Below are 23,420 nucleotides of genomic sequence, written 5' to 3' on the forward strand. Positions count from 1 at the left end.
ACACACCACAGCAAAATGGTGTGGTAGAGAGGAAGAACAGGACGCTCATTGATATGGCAAGGACGATGCTAGGAGAGTTCAAGACCCCCGAGTGCTTTTGGACGGAAGCCGTTAACACTGCTTGCCACGCCATCAACAGGGTCTACCTTCATCGCCTCCTCAAGAAGACTTCGTATGAGCTACTAACCGGTAACAAACCCAATGTATCTTATTTTCGTGTATTTGGGAGCAAGTGCTACATTCTAGTAAAGAAAGGTAGAAATTCTAAGTTTGCTCCCAAAGCTGTAGAAGGGTTTTTGTTAGGTTATGACTCAAATACAAAGGCGTATAGAGTCTTCAACAAATCATCGGGTTTGGTTGAAGTCTCTAGCGACGTTGTATTTGATGAGACTAATGGCTCTCCAAGAGAGCAAGTTGTTGATTGTGATGATGTAGATGAAGAAGATGTTCCGACGGCCGCTATAAGAACCATGGCGATTGGAGAAGTACGGCCACAGGAACAAGATGAACGAGATCAACCTTCTTCCTCGACCATGGTGCTACCCCCAACTCAAGACGATGAACAGGTTCATCAACAGGAGGCATGTGATCAAGGGGGAGCACAAGATGATCAAGTGATGGAGGAAGAAGTGCAACCGACACCTCCAACCCAAGTTCGAGCGATGATTCAAAGGGATCATCCCGTCGACCAAATTCTGGGTGACATTAGCAAGGGAGTAACTACTCGATCTCGATTAGTTAATTTTTGTGAGCATTACTCTTTTGTCTCCTCTATTGAGCCTTTCAGGGTAGAGGAGGCCTTGCTAGATCCGGACTGGGTGTTGGCCATGCAGGAGGAGCTCAACAACTTCAAGCGCAATGAAGTTTGGACACTGGTGCCTCGTCCGAAGCAAAATGTTGTGGGAACCAAGTGGGTGTTCCGCAACAAACAAGACGAGCACGGAGTGGTGACAAGGAACAAGGCTCGACTTGTGGCAAAAGGTTATGCCCAAGTCGCAGGTTTGGATTTCGAGGAGACGTTTGCTCCTGTGGCTAGGCTAGAATCAATTCGAATCTTGCTAGCATATGCCGCTCACCATTCTTTCAGGTTGTACCAAATGGATGTGAAGAGCGCTTTTCTTAACGGGCCAATCAAGGAGGAGGTGTATGTGGAGCAACCCCCTGGCTTCGAGGATGAACGGTACCCCGACCATGTGTGTAAGCTCTCTAAGGCGCTCTATGGACTTAAGCAAGCCCCAAGAGCATGGTATGAATGCCTTAGAGACTTTCTACTTGCTAATGCTTTCAAGGTTGGGAAAGCCGATCCAACTCTTTTTACAAAGACATGTGATGGTGATTTGTTTGCGTGCCAAATTTATGTCGATGACATAATATTTGGTTCTACTAACCAAAAGTCTTGTGAAGAGTTTAGCAGGGTGATGACGCAGAAATTCGAGATGTCGATGATGGGCGAGTTGAACTACTTCCTTGGGTTCCAAGTGAAGCAACTCAAGGACGGCACCTTCATCTCCCAAACGAAGTACACGCAAGATCTGCTAAAGCGGTTTGGGATGAAGGACGCCAAGCCCGCAAAGACTCCGATAGGGACCGACGGACACACCGACCTCAACAAAGGAGGTAAGTCCGTTGATCAAAAAGCATACCGGTCAATGATAGGTTCTTTGCTTTACTTATGTGCTAGTCGACCGGATATTATGCTTAGCGTATGCATGTGTGCTAGATTTCAATCTGATCCTAAGGAGTGTCACTTAGTGGCGGTGAAGCGAATTCTTAGATATTTGGTTGCTACGCCTTGCTTCGGGCTCTGGTATCCAAAGGGGTCTACCTTTGACTTAGTTGGATACTCAGACTCCGACTATGCTGGATGTAAGGTCGATAGGAAGAGTACATCGGGGACGTGCCAATTCTTAGGAAGGTCCCTGGTGTCATGGAACTCTAAGAAACAAACATCCGTTGCCCTATCCACCGCTGAGGCCGAGTACGTTGCCGCAGGTCAGTGTTGCGCGCAACTACTTTGGATGAGGCAAACCCTCCGGGACTTTGGCTACAATCTGAGCAAAGTCCCACTCCTATGTGATAATGAGAGTGCTATCCGCATAGCGGAAAATCCTGTTGAACACAGCCGCACAAAGCACATAGACATCCGGCATCATTTTTTAAGAGACCACCAGCAAAAGGGAGATATCGAAGTGTTTCATGTTAGCACCGAGAACCAGCTAGCCGATATCTTTACCAAGCCTCTAGATGAGAAGACCTTTTGCAGGCTGCGTAGTGAGCTAAATGTCTTAGATTCGCGGAACTTGGATTGAATTGTAGCATACATGTGTTTATGCATTTGATCAGGTTCATTCTGCATTTTGTTGCTTATTGTGGCGCTCAAGTTGTACAAACACTCCCTGGACCTCACAAGTCCGTTGCAAAGTGATGCACATGTTTAGGGGGAGATGTGTTACAACTTGACCCTTTGAGACTAACCATTTGCTTGAGTTTGCTTGATTTAGTCTCGAAGGTGCATTGAAAGGGAAAGGTGAACTTGGACCATGCAAGACTTCCACTGCACTCCGATGAGAGGGTAACTTATTCCAAGTTCATCTCTATGATCTTATTGCCTTTGTACTCTTAATTGACGATTTTGGTGAGGCAATGGGGTTAAAGGGCCAAGATTGATCCCGTTTTGGTGCTTGATGCCAAAGGGGGAGAAAATAAAGGCCAAAGCGATAAATGGATCAGCTACCACTTGAGAGATTTTGGCCTTAGTAGAATAGAGCCTTTTGTTTTAGCAAAACTCTTTTATTGTGTTTCTTGTCAAAAGTTGGCTTCTTGTGGGGAGAAGTGTTGATTATGGGAAATAGGGGGAGTTTTTGAAATCTTTGATCAATCTCTTTTGGAATGACTCTCTTTATACTTCAACATGTGTGTTTGACTTAGAGATAGAGATTTGAATTTGATTTGCAAAAACAAACCAAGTGGTGGCAAAGGATGATCCATATATGCCAAAATTGAATAAAACTCAAAGTTAGTTTTTATTTGAAGTAGTTTTGCACTTGTTCCACTTGCTTTATGTTGTGTTGGCATAAATCACCAAAAAGGGGGAGATTGAAAGGGAAATGTGCCTTTGGGCCATTTCTAAGTATTTTGGTGATTGAGTGCAAACACAAGTGCTTAAATGTGAAAATATGCCCATGGATGAACAAAGTGCAAATCACAAGTTAAGGTATGTTTCTAAGCCTTAGTACATTGGTTTTGTGTACTAATATCTTGTCTAAGTGTTAGAAACAGGAAGAAGAAGAAAAGAAAAGAAGTGGAGAGTGGCTGTGTACAGCCAAAGGCTGTTTCGGGCTGGAGCACCGGACTGTCCGGTGTGCACCGGACAGTGTCCGGTGCGCCAGACCAGCGTGGAGCAAACCAGCCGCTCTCGGGTTTTTTCTCCGGCGACTTCGGCTAAAATTCACCGGACTGTCCGGTGTGCACCGGACTGTCCGGTGAGCCAACGGTCGGCCGGGCCAACGGTCGGCCGCACGACCGGCGCGCGACACGTGGCCGAGCCAACGGTCGGAAAGATACACCGGACTGTCTGGTGTGCACCGGACATGTCCGGTGCGCCAACGGTGCGCAGATCTGACTCAGACAGCAACGGTCGGATGCGCTGTTTAAGGAAACAAATCGGGCACCGGACAGTGTCCGGTGTGCACCGGACTGTCCGGTGCACCCGACGACAGAAGGCAAGTTTGGCCTTCTGGAATTGCTCTCAACGGCTCCTAGCTGCCTTGGGGCTATAAAAGGGACCCCTAGGCGCATGGAGGAGACAACCAAGCATTCCTTGAGTACTCTTGATCACTCACACATCAATCTCGCGCACTTGTTCGACATTCTAGTGATTTGAGCTCCGTTCTAGTGTGCTAGTCTTTTGAGCTCAAGTCTGGGTCTTGTGTGTGCGTATTCGCTGTGATCTTTGTGTCGTGTGTGAGTTGCTAATCCCTCCCTTGCTCTGTGATTCTCTGTGAACATCTTTTGTAAGGGCGAGAGGCTCCAAGTTGTGGAGATTCCTCGCAAACGGGATTGAGAAAAGAAAAGCAAGAACACCGTGGTATTCAAGTTGATCATTGGATCACTTGAGAGGAGTTGAGTGCAACTCTCGTCCGTTGGGACGCCACAACGTGGAGTAGGCAAGTTTTGTACTTGGCCGAACCACGGGATAACCACTGTGTCATCTCTGTGATTGGATTCTTGTGGTTATTGTGTTTTGACTCCTCTCTAGCCACTTGGCATAAACTGTGCTAACGCCTAATCAAGTTTTGTGGCTATAAGTTTAAAGTTTTTACAGGATCACCTATTCACCCCCCCCCCTCTAGGTGCTCTCAGTAGTCACTGTCTTACAAGCAGAGATAATCATAGGGAGCTAATTCTGGTACATTATCAAATTTTCAACGCAATCAAGGAAATAAACAGTTGATGGTATTGATATCAAACATGCAATCACAACTCGGTTCATGGCAATATGTTTCTATGTAGAAACTCTAACCTTCATATTGATCCAAGTATGATGTAACTCATTATCTTTATGAGGGATGTGAAGATGGGCTATAGGAGGCTAAAAGAGAAGGTCAAGGAGTACAAAAGAGGGGATGCCAAATTGTAAGGTAACATGATTTCCAAGCTGGGCAAGCTTGAAGACACAAAAAATAATGTAAGTTCTCTCTGAACATCTTGCTATGTGATACCTTGATGGCCATTAGTGTAACTGTAAATTTGGTGGTGTTGCTGTTTCTAGGACCAAATGAGTCAGGTACTAAACAAGAAACATGGGATGTTATGGCCATCACCGGAAATGTTTAGGAGATTCTTCACTACCGATGGTAGCAAGGAGTCCATGTTGTTCTAATCCGATTGGGGCTTCATTTCGACTGATGGAATTTGTGGGAAATCGTCGGTGTTCGCGGGTGTGTTTGATCTGCTCGTTGTTTATCCGTTCATCTACGCCCGCGAGTCCCGCCTATTTGGCCTGAAAGGTAATGTGCTCCCGCCTCTTGCTTCCATCTGAGTTTGCCAAGGTTAACCATTAAACATGTTTTTCGGTGACTGGCCCTTGGATTGTCGCTTTCATTTTTTTACATTTGAACAACATCTCTTGCCATTCTTTTACTAAAATCAAAGTACCTGAGGACCAATTGCATCACTAAGCGACCAGCCAGGTCAATGTTTGGGTTCATAGGCATAAAATCATGTCTACCTGTAACAAGTTGTCTCTTTGCAGGTTGTTGTGCAACATTATCTGCTATAGAAGCTGTTCTATTGCTTATTGGCTTTGTAGGTGTCTGTGAAACATTATCTGCATAAGTTGATCTTATTAGTTCGACAAAGCTAGCAGCCTTCCTACCATCTGCATTTGTAACACTGCCCGCACAAGCTGTTCTGCATGATGAAATAGACTCAGCCGCCAGACCAGTTGTGAGAGAAAGACTTAGTCTAGGAGAAGAGCTTCTGGACAAAGAATTTAGTTGGTCTATGGAGTTTAGTAGGGTTCGAAGTGTGTGTATGGAGTTTAGATACTTTTCCGGATTGTATTTATTTGGCAGTTTTGCCATTATAAGTGACCAAATCTTTTTTACCTGAAATTAATGGAAACATATTGAGGCGGCGCTGAATAGTTTTCTTAGAAAAACTGCAAATGTTTTATTGAAAAGTTTTTCAAGCTAGATTTATGAAAGCCTCCTCACTGCTTTAGTTATTCTGAACTGGAACTTGCAACTAGGGGTTTCTCACAAGTAAATTTCTTAGCTGAAGGTGGATTTGAGTCTGTTCGTCGACGTGTCCTTTTTGATGGTGTTGTTGTTTGTTAGCTACGAAATCATCAATCCAAGATTGTAATTATATTACATCACTATTTTCTATTAATTTTTAAGCTACCGTAGCAACGCATGGGCATCTTACTAGTCTATATAATATATGAATAACCGAACAAGGTCTAAGTTGGAAGCTGCTAGTCCAGAGAGATCGTTCTAAACAAAACATTGGTTCTCTTTGTGTGTGGGGGGTGGGGGTTGTTTCTTAAAACACAATGTAAAAATATGTAAACTCACTTTCATGTATAGATTCTACTTCTGAACACGAGGCGACCCAAAAAAACAAGACAACTTACAAAATACTTAAATGACGTGTGAATTGGATTATAGAATCTTCATGGTGAATAGGATCATAATAATAATCTTGATCGTGGATCGTTATAATCTCTAGATACTCATTATTTTTCAAAGATCAGGACATTTGGTTCCGATATATGGCACGTACGTCAACCTACAATTAGGGCCTGTTTGTTTTAGCTTATAAATTATATAATCTAAATTATAATCTAAATTATATAATCTAGATTATAATCTAGACATATTATAATTTATATGTAGTTGTTTGGTAGTCTAGATTATACAAATGTAGATTATTCATAAAGACAGCAGTACACTTGTTTGTTTATTTGAGGTGAGAAAAGAAGAATAGTATATATTGTAATTTCTATTTACATAACCATGGGTAGTGGGTCTTTTACCAAAATAATCTCAAATAAGCTACTCTTGAGGAGATTATGATCTCATAATCTAGGCTTTAGATTATATAATCTGAACCTATAATCTATATGTTTGTTTACCTGTTGGATTATTTGCGCTGGATTATATAATCTAGAGATATTACAATCCGAAACAAACAGGGCCTTAGTGACGTCTTTGAGTGTGCTTAAGAGTAGTAATGGATCATGACCCAAATATTTATTCACAATAAGTGAAGACCCTTAATTAATTTTATTTAAAAAATAAATAGTAATAGAGCCCCTAAGTTGCAACGCCTAAGTTGCAACTTGCAAATCTTATAGTGCACCTCATAAATTGCAAATGTGGTTTTTTATATTTGCCAAAATTGTTTTGCGGACTATCCATCCTTAGGGCCGAACGATTCGCACATGCGCAGAATTAGTTACGGTTCCTCGTTTTTACGAGATTTGTTAGCGATCTTCGCATGATTAGCTCGGGAACCGACTTGTAACGGGTCCAGACCTCCATCCTTTATATAGATGAAGGGGTACGACCGATTGAACCCTTACAACCGATCCAATTAGTTTTACTTGTCGTTTTACCTTATGCATCAGGAGTAACCCTAGTTTAGCCTTCCTCTATTTTAAATCTTCACTTTTTTCGGCTCTACGTCGATTAGAGACGTGTTGGGTGGTCTACCGACCCTAAGACAAATCCTAGGATCTCTCCTCCCCGACGAGGTCACTCCCAGGAGGTGAGATCTATGTCTGCTACGAAGAAGACGACCCTTTGCCTCATTGCGAACCATTCGAGCCCTAGGCGTGGACCGTCTGGACGTACACAGAGAAGGATCTGATCCTATGCCCAGGTCGCGAATTGTCCGACCTAGGGACGCGGGACCGTCCCGCAGAAAGCACCATTAAACGATTCATCTCCGAGTGTTTGGCACCTACATGGTCACCAACAGTATTGTACAAATTGAATGTAGCTTAGGCCTAAGTTTATTTGTGTTCGAATCTACACGGATGCTCCTCTCCATGGTTAATTATTTTTTTTAATTGGTAACGAGATATCAACGACAGCAAGGTTCCTGTCGTCGTTGTGTCAATTTTATATTTTTTTATATACATGTATGTACTATGTAAAAAAGGAATTAGATTGCAAAATGGTACACATTTAATTTCCGGGTTCTTTTTTTTTTGTTCACTTGCCTGGTGCTCCGTGCTGCGGTGCATGACAGGGAGCGGATCCACGCAGGTGATTCATATAAGCCACGACACACCCTAAGATTATATAAAAGTAGTTAATATAGTGATGTAAGTGTTATATCTTAAACTTGATAGTTAAGGTTTGAGTCCTGTTGATCCCTGTTTTTATTTGTTTTTTTTATGTTTTTTTGGCACACTCTAACCATAGTAGCTGGGTCCGCCACTATGCATGACAACTCGTTGAAAGTTAACTCAAGGTTTTGCTTTTTATCTTAACAAAATACGCGTGAAGTTGTGTTGTCGAAAAAAACAAAATGCTGCCTAATCTCTCCTGAACTGACCATTTTCTATCAGGTGGTTCTCCGCCCTAGCCCCTAGCCCTAGGGCACTGGCAGCCGTACGTCCTAGTTCAAATGTAGGAAAACTCCACCAGCCGTGAACCTGGTCCACCACGATGCACGGAAGGCACGGAAGGCACCCGCCCGGGGGTACGTTCCCCTTGCGCCCGCAAAATGTGTGGCGGGGAGCTCTTTTTTGGCTCCGATGGAATATGTGTGGAAACCGCCGCTGGTCATCGTTCCCGTCCGGCGTCGCACGTTTTGCCAGTGGTTCATTTGAACGGTGGTTTTGTTTTATCTGGCCTGTCATTTTTTTTGCAGGACACCCTACCAGATGATGGGTGCATGGTGGCACGACTTGACGGTCATCTATATAGGTATGCAGTACGTACATGCTTCCTTACATATATACGGTCACGTGCAAAGTCTGCGTGGGACTGGGAGGAGGAGAAAAAACGCATCTGTTAATTGGTGTGCGTCCGTTAGTGCATGGCCTGTTAAATGCAATCATTCTCCTTGCCTAATAAATTGTACTCTCTCCTATGCTCTTTTTTATTTGTCGCTGTTTAGCTTAGAAATAAATTAGTGGACCACAAATTTTCGAGAATAGAGGTAACTTATAATTGTGTTTTCTGTCCATTTTTTCGAAATGCCGCACATCTTTTTGTTGCTACATACATATGGTCACACAAATGTAACATGTTTGGACTAATAATGACGGAATTTATTTTTTTCTCTATATTCTATAAATTAGAGATGCATGCGGAGCCTTCAGTTTAATCATCGTGTATAACGAACCATGACGTATAAACAAAGAGTGACTTAGATCACTTTAAGGTATGGAGGCACTTACAAAAAACTTACATATAAGTTCTATCGACATGTACACTAGATTTTCTAAATGTTGTTATATATAGCGTAAAAATGAGTTTTGCACCATAGATTTTAATTTTATTAACCAATCTAGCAATCTAGATTAAGATAACACACACACACCAATAAATGCAATAATTACATGCAAAACTATATAATGAGTTTGAGAATGCAAACTCCCACACCATGATTTTTTTGAGATAAAGAAAAGCTTGTGTTTTTCACTATTCCACATTGGAGGCCCTAGCAACGGCCATACTCCATGCTAACTCCATGGATAGCATGCGTGCTCTTCGAAATGGATTTTTTTGTAGTCGCTATTGGACCACTTATGTCGACTTCACTAAGGACAATTTTTGGCCAAAGCACCAAGTGCCTCTTGTCCCCGTACAATATCGACAACCACACAAACTCGGTTGATGTGGCCTCATAACATTACAAGCCCCACGTGTAGAGGCTAGGTGCGTGCAAGCATCAATATAAAAAAGCAATAACTAATCCAAGCACTATTCCTAGCACTTCAACTAATCACCTAATCTCCTCTTAAGCGCATATGGTAGTTAATCACAAATGTTTAAGCCTCAACTCAACTATAGCTTCTAAAGCGCCAACATACTCTGAATGCTTGGCCAGGGAGGTATATGCAAGTATACAACCCCCACAAACAGAATACCAGAGAGTCATTGGAAGCTCGTGCTGCAAAAGCAAGGAGCATCGAATAACTCTAGTGTCCACACTAGATAAATATGAGGCCATCTATTAGCAAGTAGCCATGCCAACTCACACAAGCCCAATGCTTGGTTTTTTCGATGCCACATAGAAGAATTTTGGTGCATTGTACACATTGAACTAGAGTGTCACTATTGCACCTCAAAGGTCCAGTGTTTTCTCCAATATACACGAGAGAGCTCGGGTGCTCTCTTCTCCATCACGGTTGTGCATCCTCTATGTTTGCCAAACATTAGAACCCACAAGTTTTTGAAACCAAAAAATATATTATTATTACTCATGCATGTATCTATCTTTATCTTTAAGGATGCACAATATGTATGCTTATTTTAAGTTAGGTTGTTTTCCACGTTAATAGTTATAGAAGTGAGTAATTTAAAATAAAGACACATTTTACAATTTCTTTTATTGGTAATTCATATATAGGTTTAGATTAGCACATCTAATTAATTTTACTAATGGTAGAAGTAGCAAATTAGATGTAAAGTTAAAATATTATTTAGATTATTTACCATTAAATACAGAAGGGTGGTAATTTAGATACAAATAGGGGTTATATTAGATAATTCTTTGTAGTCACATAAATGGATAATTTAGATGTAGAATTAGGGGCACTTTATCTTATTTTTTATAATGGCATATATATAGAGAGTAGTTAAGAGTAGAACAGATCCAAAGCTATTAGGATCAACTTGTTTTATAATATACTCAATCAATGGCTAGATCTTTCTGATTTTGTGACAATTTTTAGGTTTTTTGGTTGAGCACATATTGTGGAAATTAACATGGAGTTTTTGTTGGCGTGCTTGATGTGCCTTAAATTAGTAATAGTAAGATCAGTTTATTGGCTATTATCAAAAGGTTAATTTTAACCATAAGATAAGTAAACTACCAATTATATTATAAGAGAGAAATGCATACTAGGTAGAACAATTAGCCAACAACAACAATCCCAAATGTTCAAGCAACAACAACAAGCAAACTAATCTATGGAAACAACCAAAACACTATTAGTTATGGCCAATTAGAATGGGATCCCAACACGCATTTTACAACATTGTTTCACCAAAGTTGTACACCATCGTTGTGTTTCCCATAAATTTTACGTCATCGCTAGCTATTTGCCACATTGCACGACCAACATTGAAGATACAACCATCAAGTCGATCAATTATTGTCATAGATTGTGTCGTTACTATTACAGTGACCCACATTGAGCCGACAACTATCACGTTTGGTAGCCGCTATAGCTAATTTCAAGTTATATAGTCGCCATTGCCACTCCAACCATGTTCATCGAGATCTAGCCACATGAGTCATGGTTTTTTGAAAAAAAAATCAGAGGATAGATTGGTTGAAATATCATGAGCTCTTTGAGTTGATGTCTACGTGTCTATATAGAGCAGTTACCATCATTATCTTGGATTACAAGTTTAAACATAATAAAGATTTGGTTTGGCTTGTTACATCTTTCTATCTTTATAGTAACTAAATCAAGTCTATCTCTTATCTTGTAAAGCACAAGTAATTATGTCTATCTAGAGAAGATCACATGTGATTGAAAGCTAAATTGTACTAATTTAAAGCCTCCTCAATCACCCTTTTTGCAGATTAAAATTTTACCCCCTTTTCAACTTCCTCACGGTGAAAACTTTCGTAAATGATCGTTGACTTGATTTTCTGTAGGCACAAAATCGACATAAATTTTCTAGCCACTTATTCTCTGACAAAATGGTAATCGACTTCAATATGTGTTGTTCTAGCATAGAAAATTAGATTAAATGCTAAGTACTTTGCACCCATGTTACCAACCTGTCGGAGAGGAAATTCTCTGGCCGGATGGCGGAATGCACCCGCCCTAAATCCTAAGATGGGGAAGGGGCCTAAGCGTTTTGCCTGTTGCTAGATGGACGATGAACATAAGAACACGCAAGGGTTTAGAGTGGTTCGGGCCGCCGGAGCGTAATACCCTACTCCACTGTGTGTTGTATTGAGCTTGAGAGCTTGTATGAACTTGTGAGTCTGAGAGTATAAGTGAGTGTGTGTTGTAACGTTGTGTGCCCTCCCTTTTATAGTTCAAGGGGGGCATGTACAAGAGTGCTAAGCCCCGACATGTGGGATCAGGAACATAATGGATGGAATACCCGGAGCAACTAATGCTTAGACGTCCTGTGTAATCTCCTTGCGCCCTGATATCCGCGATCTGTGCAGCATTGTCGTGTAGAGGAAGCTTGCCTGGCAACGTACGAGAGATGATGAGCACAGTGCATGCGGCGGTATGCACGTACCATCTGCCAGCGGAATAGACAGGTCTCATTAAATGTTGAGGCGGCACATTGCTTGCCAGTAGAGTGGACAGGTCGCCGCCTGATAGCAGAGTAGGCAGGCCTCATTAAATGCCGAGGCGGCACATCGCTTGTCAGGCGGCGCGCCTTATTTGCAATAAATGCAGGGGCCGCGCAAACAGGGGCTCTACATCAGGCTCCACCCGCTGGCTTATGTCACGTGCAGCAAGCCACGTGGCAGCATCGGGTCTCCGCCTGGGCGGGGAGTAGTAGCGTATGCGGATAGGTCCGCACCAGGCTGGGCCTAGACACGTGTCGACACCGGGCCCCTGCTTGAGCAAGGCCTGGGTATTCTCTGTCCCAGAGTCCCAGGACCCGGCTGTGGGCAGCCCGGACCCCACACAGAGGGGTCTGGGACCCGTCCCGGGGATCCGGGTCGCGCCCGTGGGGGTCCCGGTCCTTTCCCAGGGTTCGGTCTACATGTACAGGGGTCCAGAACTTTCCCATGGGGGTCCGGACCCACTGTTGACATCTTGGAGTATATCGTCTTCTCTGGCCACGTGGCGACCCCGGAGCCATCCACGTGGTGGAGTCGGGTGCTGTTCACCATGCGACTAGAGATAGCCGCGTGGGCACCATGTCTTCATGTTGTAGTAAGGGGTACCCCTGTTTCAGGGTACCGATAGTGGCCCCGGGGCCCACCTCAGGGGAGGATGCGAGCCTGTAGGTGGGGCCAAAACTTGCACCTTGCGTTAGCATGGCATGACCGGTGACTGGGGCGCCACCTCAGTGCGTGCCGCATTAACTCGGCGCGCACGCACTGCCAGTCTGCCATCGGTCATATCAACTACCATGCTTGTCCCCGCGGCTGACTGATGCGTGGCCCCTACGCATGGAGGTTTCGTCGGGCCGCGCGCGGGGCGCCTCGTTGCCGCCGCCTAGGTTAAAAGTATTCCACCGCAGCGGCCCCGAGGCGCCGCACGATCGTGTGTGGTGGTTTGCTCCTCGCACGGCGGTTCGTCTTTTTTGCACTTGGAGACCGGCACACCAGCCACATGACTTGTGGGCCCAGGCCCACATGTCAGCGACTGGGTCGCTTAGGCGCCAGGTGCACGTCGGGCAGAATTTCCCAGGGCATGGGCGAGGGAGTCTTCCTTGAAAAGGGATTCTCCCCGCGTGCAGCAGTTACGCTTTCACATTCTCTCTAATTGCTGCGCCCTTTCGCCTCCGAGCCCTCTGCGCCCCTTCACATTCGTGCTCTTCAGCTCTCCACCGCCGCAGTCGCCATGGCCATGCTGGTTCGTCCCGAGCGTTACCAGTCCGAGGTGGCACTCAACCTGGTGCGCAACCTGCTCGGATGGAGCGCACCGGCGTTCGCTAGGAGGATCCGCGCCGGCGCCACTCCCCTCGGCGATCTCGCCGCCGGGGAGTTCGTGCTCTTCATCTCCTACCTCTCCTGCGGGTTGGCGCTGCCGATCTTGCCCTTCTTTCTGCTGCTGTTGGAGGAGCTCGGCCTCCAGCTTTAGCACCTCACCCCCACTCTATCCTCTAGGCGGCCATCTTCGCCCACCTGTGCGAGATGTTTGTGGGGGTGGTGCTCTGCACCACCCTCTTCTGCCATTTCATTGTGCTGGTGAGGTCAGGGAAGGCGATGGACCACCTCGGCGCCTACTACTTCTAGATAAGGGCGGATTCGGCCGGCTCTTACATCTCTTCCCTCGGCGGCGCGAGGTGGGAAAACTGGCACGTCGACTGGGTGATCGCCAGCACAGAGGCCAATGACCGCCTGACGCTGCCGAGCGACGGGCCATGGCTCGACCGGAAGCAATGGAGGTCCAAGCCATCGCTGGCGCCGGAGTTCGAGCTCGTACTGGACAGGATCAAGAGCCTGGCAACCGGTGGCCTAACGTCGATGCACGTGGTCAGCGACTTCGTGAAGCGTCGGGTCGTGCCGCTACAGAAGAGGGTGCGTGTGTGTTGCTGGTTCACCGGCTCGAACGACATCGGCTAGATCCAGCGCGGGCCAGGCTCTGACTTGTCCTGGGAGGAACTGGAACTCCTGGTGAAGAGGATCACTGGTGAGTCTTTCATTCCTGAGACCCTAATCCCTCCCCAGGGCATCCCTCCACTCTGTGATGACCCAGGGCTGAGGGCGGCGATCTTGGCCTCGCTGCCAACCCTCGACGAGAGCGGCGTGGCGGTTCGCCAGATTGGCGGCCGGGACCCCCACCACGGGATCCAGATCCCTGGTGTACCGGCTGGAGGTCCCCATCCTACCGGTGCAGGTTCTGGAGTTCCTCCACGGCCTCCAGCCCCTTGGACAAGGGCAAAGGGGCTGCGAGCAGCTCCTTCGCCCCGGGTGGCACCGGAGGGTTGGAGGAAGAGAGGCGACGCCGGCCGCGCCACGCGGACGGGTCGTTTGTAACAGACCCGCCCCAGAAGCGCCAGAGGACCGCTGGCAGGGCCGAGGGGACCGGCCCCAGGCCTAGGGCGCGCAAAGGAGCGTTAGTCCTCCGCCACCGCCACCATCGGATCCGCCGCCACCGCCGCCACCACCACCATCAGTCCCGCCACCACCACCTGGGGGTGATCTCCCCTAAGGGCGCCAACAACAACAGCAGCGGTCGTCCCGCTTCCAGGGTCGCTGGAAGGTCCAGGGCCCGAAGTAAGTGTAGCTCCATCCTTGTTGTTGCGAGTGTAATTATTATGCCAGAGGGCCTTATCCCATCCTTGCTTGCCAGGGCTTCCTCCCCCTCTGCCTCCAAGGCCATGCCCGCCGACGGGTCTGGCGCCTAGCAGCAGGCGTCACCGGGCTCCCAAGTTCCAGCTGGGGGTCCGGCAACAGCAGAGCCACCATCGACTAGCGGTGCCACAGCGGCGGAGGGGGTCCCCACTGCTCCGACGGCTGCCACAGCCTCTACGACGGCGATGCTGTCGGGTACACCGTCAGTAGCGGCAGAGGAGGCCCCACTTGCGCCTGCCCCCGCCACCGAGGTTGACGCGGGGGGCGCGTCCAGTTCCGTCCCGCCGCCCACTCTAGAGGAGCCGGAGGTGATTCTTGGGTGGCGGCTTCGATCTGGCGCCGAGCCAGAAGCGGCATGGGTCCCCCTCCCCCAGGTGCTGTCTTGTGCGCATCAGGCTCTACACGAGACCGAGGCGGCGATCCTGCGAGAGTCGGAGGCACTGGAGGCCGAGCACCAGCGCCTCAGTGACTGGCGTGCCCAACTGGAGGAGCGCACCAAGGCGGCGTCCCGCCAGTTCACCGCCGAGCGGTCCGAGCTTGAGCGGGAACGCAAGGACTATAGGAAGGATCTCCAGAAGGTGTTCGTCAGGGAGCTGGAGGCGAGCCGGAAGGAGAAGAAGCTGGCCAAGAAGGAGGAACACTTGGACCAGAGGGAGGAGGTTATCAAGGAGCTCCAAGATAAGCTAAGCGCCTTCAACAAAATCCTGGAGGAGCAGCGGGTCCACCAGACCATGGCTATGGAGAGGATCCAGAAATGGGAGCGGGAAGTGGAGGACAAGGCTAGCAACAATGCTCTGGCCGAGGAGAACCTCAAGGTGAAGGATGCTTCCCTGGATGAGCGGGCGACGGATCTTGCCTTGCGGGACAAGGACCTCGCCTTCAGGGAGGAGATGTTTGAAATGCGGGAAAAGTTGCTGGCTGAGCACAAGCTCGAGGCGAAGCAGAAGGAGAAGGAGCTGGAGGAGCGGGTCTAACGGTTCTAGGCAGCACAGGCGGCGCAGGCGGCACTAGGCCCCCAGGTGGTGGAGGCGATGGAGAAGACACTAGAAGATCTCTGGGCGGAGCAGGGCGCCGGGGTCTAGCGCATTGCCGCATGGGCCGGCGAGGCGAGTACGACACTGGTGCCGCTAGGGGTGAGCCCTATCCCGGTATTGGAGCCGCCAACAACCATCTCCGACGCGCTCCCGGTGTTGGACTCCGCTGCGGACCGCCTCCATCGCATGGACCAGATCCTGGGCACCCGCCTGGAGGCCGAAGGTGGCAGGCTCTGCCGGGCGGTGATAGAATACATCTTGACGTGCTTCCGGAGCCACGACCTAGCCATCTCCCTGGAGCCGGTGATCGCTGGCCCGGTGGCCGATACTGAAGACGCCGCCCTGGGGGCTGTGTAGGACACTGTGGAGGTGGTTGCCGCGCGCTTCCAGCGGGACCCCGCCGATGATGAGTAGGTAGACCTGCAGAGAGAATGCTAGGGTCCCACTAGGAAGCAACTCTGTAATAGTTTTTGGTTGTGTAAGATACTCTTAAGTACCATTTATCTAACAGTATTAGCACTTACCTGTATGCTTTTTGCCTCTGCTGCGTGTGTCGTTACCAACTTCTCCCTAGTACTTGGCCCCCCTGGGATGCAAGCTTGACGTGTCGGGGCTGGATGCCAGCATACTCAAGAGAGAATTGGTGACCTGGCCCCTAGGAGATAGTCTCAACTGGGACCCGGACCTGCACACAGCCTTGGCCAGAAAGTTTTAGTAGTGCACCCATAGGGCCCGCCAGCTGGTATCTTCTATCCTTTGATTCGTGCAATAGGGACCTGCAGGATAGTCTGGGAAGCCAATCCATGTGTCCGGACCCCCTGGAACATAGCTCTGAATACTAGGGCACCCGCCTAGAGTGGTGGAGCATGTAGGCTTAGGGTATGGGACCAGGCTAAGCGGCTACACAGCTCCAGACTATCCCAGGAGACAAGTGTCCATACTTTAGAACCAGACCCTAGGTTGTCGAACCCATAGGACTATAGCTCTAGATACTAGGATACCCGTCACAGAGTGGTGGAGCGTGCAGGCTTAGCCGCCACACGACTCTGAACCACCCTACGAGACAAGTACCTGTTCTCTGGAACCGGCCCCCAGGCTACCGGACCCCCCTTGCTGAGGGGTCCCAAACTGCAAGCCTGGCTACTCAATTCGGATGTCATTATACCAGCATGAATGGAGACCTGTTGGGTGGGTTAGATAAAAATGATGCTCATAAATTGAAGCAAAATAAGACTGTTGGAGAGGAAATTCTCTGGCCGGGTGGTGGAGTGCACCCGCCCTAAGTCCTAAGATGTGGAGGGGGCTTAAGCGTTTTGCTTGTTAGAGATCGGAGGGATGAACACAAGAACACGCAAGGATTTAGAGTGGTTCGGGCCGTCGGAGCGTAATACCCTACTCCACTGAGTGTTGTATTGCTCGAGAGCTTGAGTTGTGTGTAAGCCTGAATGACTTGCGTCCGAGTGCCCTCACGTTGCATGCCTCCCCTTTTATAGCTCAAGGGGGGCGTGTACAAGAGTGCTGAGCCTCGACATGTGGGCCCAGGAGCACAATGGATGTAAGACTTGGGGTAGCAATAGTTGGCTGCTGGAGCAATCTTCCCGCGCTCTGACACCCATGGTCCGCATAGTCTTGGTGTGTTAGGGAAGCTTCCTCGGCAATGCACAAGTGCTCGTGGACATAGCGTATCTGCGTATCCTATAGTACGGGCATACTGTTCGGATTAGACGGGCACGCCGCCTGCTGTATGGCCTGGGCGCCGCCTGTCAGCGGAGTGGACAGGACGCATTAAATGTCGAAGGGGCACATCACCTGTCAGCAGGGTGGACAGGCGGCACACCCACTCCACAATAAATGCGGAGGACGCGCGGGCCAGAGTCCTTACGTCATGCTCCGCCTGTTGGCCTACGTCATGGGGAATAAGCCATGCAGCAACATTGGGCCCTCGGCCGAGTGGGAAGCGGAGGCGCACCGGATAGAGCCCGGACACGCGTCAACACCGGACCCATGCCTAGTCCACGACACTTCCTCCCTCGGGACCTTGTTATGGGTGGTCCGGAGCTCACTTGGTGGGGTCCGAACTCCATCCAATGGCTCCGGGCTGCTTCACTTTGGAGGTCCGGGTTGTGCGCATAGGGGCCTAGGCCTTCTTGAGGAGGTCTAGGCCCTGATGACGCTGTCTCCGAGAATGCCACCTTAACTGCTCACGAGATACCCTTGGGGCTGTTCTCTGCGCGGCTAGGGATAGCCACACGATGATCGTGCCTTCATACCGTAGTAAGGGGTACCCCTGATCCAGGGTACCGACAGTGGCCCCCGGGCCCTCCTTAGGGGAGGCAACGAGCCTGTAGATGGGGCCAAAGTTTGGTTGGTGACTTCCAGCTTGCCCGCTATTGACCCGTGACTTCCGTACTTGACTGTTTCGCTGGGTCACGCGCAGGGCGCCTTGATACTGCTGCACTAGCTTTGGAAATTTAACCTCCCCATCTTCTGCGGCTGCCCTGAGGAGGCGCGGCATTGGCGTGAGCGGCGGTTTGACTCCCCTGCACCCAAGGACTACCACCCACGGTGGATGACTTGTGGGCCCGGGCCTCTGCGTGAGAGACTGGGTCGTTGCTTTTGGTGGGGGCGGAGAGGCACGTCACCGCAGGCGGTGGCGTGCCTCTTCCACGGCGGCCCGTCTCCTCTGCGCGCAGGAACCGGCACACCAGGTGCCTAAGATGCAGACCTGGCCCCCGGTCTGAGGTTGGACCGATGGTCGCTGCGAAGACGAAGCGGTGCACCTACCGTGGGGCGGTAACACGCTCCTTGCGCGGCGATTCGCCTTCTTCGCCCCAGCGAGCCAGCTGTAAGTCATGCAGGGTAGGGCCCCCATGCCATAGGCTAGATACCTTGGTGTGCATTGGGGGAGACTCGCCCGTGATGGTTTGGGGCATGAGCAGGGAAATCTGCCTTTAAAAAGGAGCTCATCCCCCAGGCAGTAGCCATGCCTCGCTTTTCTTCCATTCGTCGCGCTCTTCTGCCTTCCGGGCCTCTGGATGGGGCGCACCGGTGCTCACTGGAAGGATCCGTGTTAGGGCCACCCCCCAGCGGTTTCACCGTCGAGGAGCTCACGCTCTTTGTTTCCTGCACGGTGGTGCTGTCGATCTTGTCTTCTTCTTGCTGCTGTCGGAGGAGCGCGACCTCGTGGAGGTTGGCGCTCTTCTGCCATTGCTCAGCTTCAAGGATTTTCATCATCCTTGCTGGGGTGGAAGGCGAGGCGAGTCGGGGTCCTGCCTTTCACATGGGCTGGTGACCCGCTTCTTCCTCCAGCATTTGGAGGAGAAGGATGTTCACCAGCCTTGCGAAGGAGGCAAACCTCGGCTACGCGGGGCTGGCCGGCTGCAGGCGCCGTCAGCTGCCGCGTGTCTGGCTCTTTGGCTTAGATAGCTTTGGTGCCACCTCCAACGCTGCCTCCCACCGCCAAGTGGGGCGTGGCTATCCGTCCATCGCATGGGCGACGGTCGTGCTGTGCGCAAGTCTGCCGCATCCGTAGCGTCCCTTGCGCCGCTGGCCACGCTGCTCCAATGCCGCCCGGGGGGTTGTACAAGACATCGTACGCCGTGGAGGTAGCGGCCACGTTCTTGGATGGTGTTGTCCTCACCCCCGCTGGGGGCAGGAGCGAGGGCCTCTTTAGCACGGCGCACGCGCTGTGGTGGTCACCGTCGCTGGCAAGCCGTCGGCACGTAGGTGGCCGTTGCCGCTGGTGAGGCTGCCCGGTGCAGAGGTGGTTGCCTCCGCTGGCGAGACCACCGGCGTCACCTGCCGCCGAGCCTCCAACTCTTTGGCTTTAATGGCCTCGTTGTCGCCCCCCTTAGGAGGACGGGGGCGAGGACCTCTTTGCGACGGCGCACGTATTGAGGCGGCCATCACCGCTGGCGAGTTGCTCGGTGCAGAGGTGGTTGTCGCCGCTGGTGAGGCTGCCTAGAGCTAGCTTCCAACGTGACTCTATCGGTGAAGAGTAGCCCATTCTTGCAGAGTAGAGATGGAGCTAGAACTCCGCTTGAAGGCGGATGTAATACTTTTGCTTTTTGTAAGGTACCTTTGAGCACTATTCAAGCAGTGTTATTACTTATCTGTGTACCACCTGTCCCTGCTGCTGTGTGTGATGTTGTTGACTCCTCCTGGTACCTGGGTCCCCGCCTGGGATGCAGGCTTGATATGTCGAGGTTGGATACCAGCGTATCTAAAAGGGTTGTCAACAACTCCCGGGAGGCGGCCTCGACCGGGCTCTGGACCTGTACACAGCTTCAGCTAGGGAGCGTTAGTAGTACACCCATAGGGTCCTCTGTCTGATATTAGCCATCCTTTGATACATGCTCGGGACTCACAGGGTTTAGTCTGGGTGGCCAAGTTGTGTGTCTGGACCCCCTTGGATCGTGGCTCTAGATACTAGGACTCCTGTCGCAGGGTGGTGGAGTGTGCATGCTTACGGTATAGGACCAGGCTAAGCGGTTACACGGCTCCGGACCACCCCAGGGGACAAGTGTCTGTTTTTTAGAGCTAGACCCTAGGTTGTCGGACCCGCATGACTTATAGCTCCAAATACTAAGGCACCTGTCACAGAATGGTGGGCTATGCAGGCTTACGGTACGGGACCAGGCTAAGCGACTACACTGCTCCGGACCATTCCATGGAACGAGCTCCCGTTCTTTAGAACCGGCCCCCGGGCTGTCGGACCTCCCAGCTTTCGTAAAGGAGGTCCAAACTGCAAGCCTGGCTGTTCAATTCGGATGTCATCATATCAGGACAGGTGGGAACCGTGCGAGTGGGTTAGATAAAAAGTATTATCTGAAAACTTCAGGTTAAATCCATGAAGCAGGAAGATAAAGTCGTCATAGAAATGCGTCTGAGGGGGTGAATTTCCTCTTTATAACTTGACTTGCATGGGTGTAATCCATCGGGCCGGGTTTACGAGGGCAGACCTCTCCGGGCTGGTGTACACATATGCGAAATCTAACCATATATAAAAGAAGAAGAATCTAACCCCTCAGAGTTGCTTTTATGGCTTGAACTTACAGAGATAGGAGGGGGTACTTCTTCAGCTATAGCAAAGTTGGCATCCCCCGGGTTGGCATATTTCCATCGCCTTGAGGGGTTCCTCCCTGTTGGGGGAGGAGTTGCGGACCCCCTCTTGGTTCAGTACTTTACCACTGGATTAGGTCCCAACCCTAGGTTCCCTACTATGCACACACCATCGGCCATAGCACTTGAGCGCCTGGTTACGATGTGCATTTCGGGTTGCAACTTGACATCTGAGTCCGCCGCTTGAGTCCACGCCCTCGCGCTGTAGTTGCCCCTATACAAACCCGTCGAAAGGTTGAACCCGTGGTGAGTCCAAAAGGGGTTCCGGGGGGAGACAGGCTTCGGCCCCATAGGTCAGGTGGCACAGAGCCCCTGGTGGTCCGTCTAGTTGTCTTCACCGGAATTGGAGCCTCCGGCGAAGACATCCTTCAGGACCCCTTCGGGTGACTGATACTCGAGGTCCGGCTCGGCCGTGGCCACTTCTTCGTCGTCGGATGTTTCCTTACCGGGTCGGCGACGAGGTGGGGAGCCATCCCCGGAAGACTGCTCGCGCCGCGTGCTGACATGTTTCGTGAGGTCGATGATCTCGCGACACTCTGCGGCGCTATGGCGACCGTTGGGGTGCATGGGGCATGTGCCACCGTTACTCCTCGGTGGCCGCGGGCGTTTGCTGCGGTCGCCCCGGCCCCCAGTCGCAGCTGTCACGACCAGAGCGGCGGAGTGTGGCTTCTCGCTGCCGCGGTTCTTTTTCTTCTTTTTCTTGCCGTCCTGAGCGACGGCACCTGAGCCGCCCGTTTGGGCAACCCCAGTCTGTGGCGCTGAGTGCCACGCATGGCCCTCAGCAGCCCTGGCGCACTTGTCAGCCAGAGCAAAGAGAGTGGGGACCGTTTCCACGTTGTGTGTGGCCAATTTTTCCAACATCTTCTCATCACGCACCCCCTGGTGGAAGGCCGTGATGATAGAAGCATCGGAGATGCAAAGTATAGTACCTCGCACCTTGGTGAAGCGGGAGATGAATGTCCGGAGAGTTTCTCCGGGCTCTTGCCTTACTGCGTGGAGGTGGGCCTCCATGCCGTGTTGCTGGTAAGCGCTGGCAAAGTTTGCTGTGAACCGTGCGCAGAGCTCCTCCCAGGAATAGATTGACCCTAGGGCAAGGTTCATGAGCCAAGTCCAGGCGGGCCAAGACAAGGTGACATGAAAATATGTTGCCATCACAGCAGTGTTTCCACCTGCCACTGTGATAGCGGTGACGTACACCTGCAGAAATTCTGACGGGTTTGACGTACTGTCGTACTTTTCCGGCAAGTGCGGTTGGAACTTGGATGGCCAAGATGCCGCGTGGAGATGATCCGCGAGAGCGGCGCAGCCTACGCCAGCCAATGGGACACCAGCCTGGATCCGGGCACTCACCGGCGTTTGCGGTGTTACCGCTGCAAAGTCTTGACCAAGGTTATGCCCCTCGATGTTCTGTCGGCACTCTCACGCCCTCTCCAAGGAGACGCGGGCGTCCTCGCTCGCACGTCTGCGGTTGAGTTCTGGTCGTAGGTCATTAGACTTCTCCATAGAGACCGGAGTGCCCTCCACCGCGCATCGGCGGTTAAGCTCCGCTCTCAGGTCCTCGGTTGGCGCTGCCCTCACCGAGGGTGAGCGCACAGACGCCGATGCCTCATGCTGACGCCGGGATGACCGAGGCTTAGGCCTGGCTGAGGCAGAGTGCGCCATGCCAAGAAGGTGATCCACATCACGCGCCACTACTTCATGGCACTTGGAGAGGATGTGGAGCTTGGAGGGTGGCGTAGCAACTCCCTTGCTGCTGACAGCACCCTAGGCGTAGCCCTAGACGCCCTGGACGCCTGCGTGGGAGTGTGCTGTCGTGCAGAGTGCACAGCTGCCCCCGCACCAGGCGCCAGGAGGTTAGTGGCCCGCGGGGCGGAAGAGGCAGCTTCCTCCTCTAGCATATAGTCCTCGGGCATGAAGTCCTGGTGCTCGATGATATGGACCATGGTGTCGAGTAGGAAGACAAGAAAAAACTTCAAGCCTAGGCCCCCTACCTGGCACGCCAAATGTTGGAGAGGAAATTCTCCGGCCGGGTGGCGGAGTGCACTCGCCCTAAGTCTTAAGATGTGGAGGGGGCTTAAGCGTTTTGCTTGTTAGAGATCAGAGGGATGAACACAAGAACACACAAGGATTTAGAGTGGTTCGGGCCGCCGGAGCGTAATACCCTACTCCACTGAGTGTTGTATTGCTCGAGAGCTTGAGTTGTGTGTAAGCCTGAATGACTTGCGTCCGAGTCCCCTCACGTTGCATGCCTCCCCTTTTATAGCTCAAGGGAGGCGTGTACAAGAGTGTTGAGCCCCGACATCTGGGCCCAGGAGCACAATGGATGTAAGACTTGGGGCAGCAATAGTTGGCTGCTGGAGCAATCTTCCCGCGCTCTGACACCCGTGGTCCGCGTAGTCTTGGTGTGCTAGGGAAGCTTCTCCGGTAATGCAAAAGTGCTCGTGGACATAGCGTATCTGCGTATCCTACATCATGGGCATACTGTTCGGATTAGACGGTCACGCCGCCTGCTGTATGGCCTGGGCGCCGCCTGTCAGTGGAGTGGACAAGACGCATTAAATGCCAAAG

This window comes from Zea mays, chromosome 9 (assembly GCF_902167145.1).
Source record: "Zea mays cultivar B73 chromosome 9, Zm-B73-REFERENCE-NAM-5.0, whole genome shotgun sequence".
In the NCBI taxonomy this organism is placed as follows: domain Eukaryota; kingdom Viridiplantae; phylum Streptophyta; class Magnoliopsida; order Poales; family Poaceae; genus Zea; species Zea mays.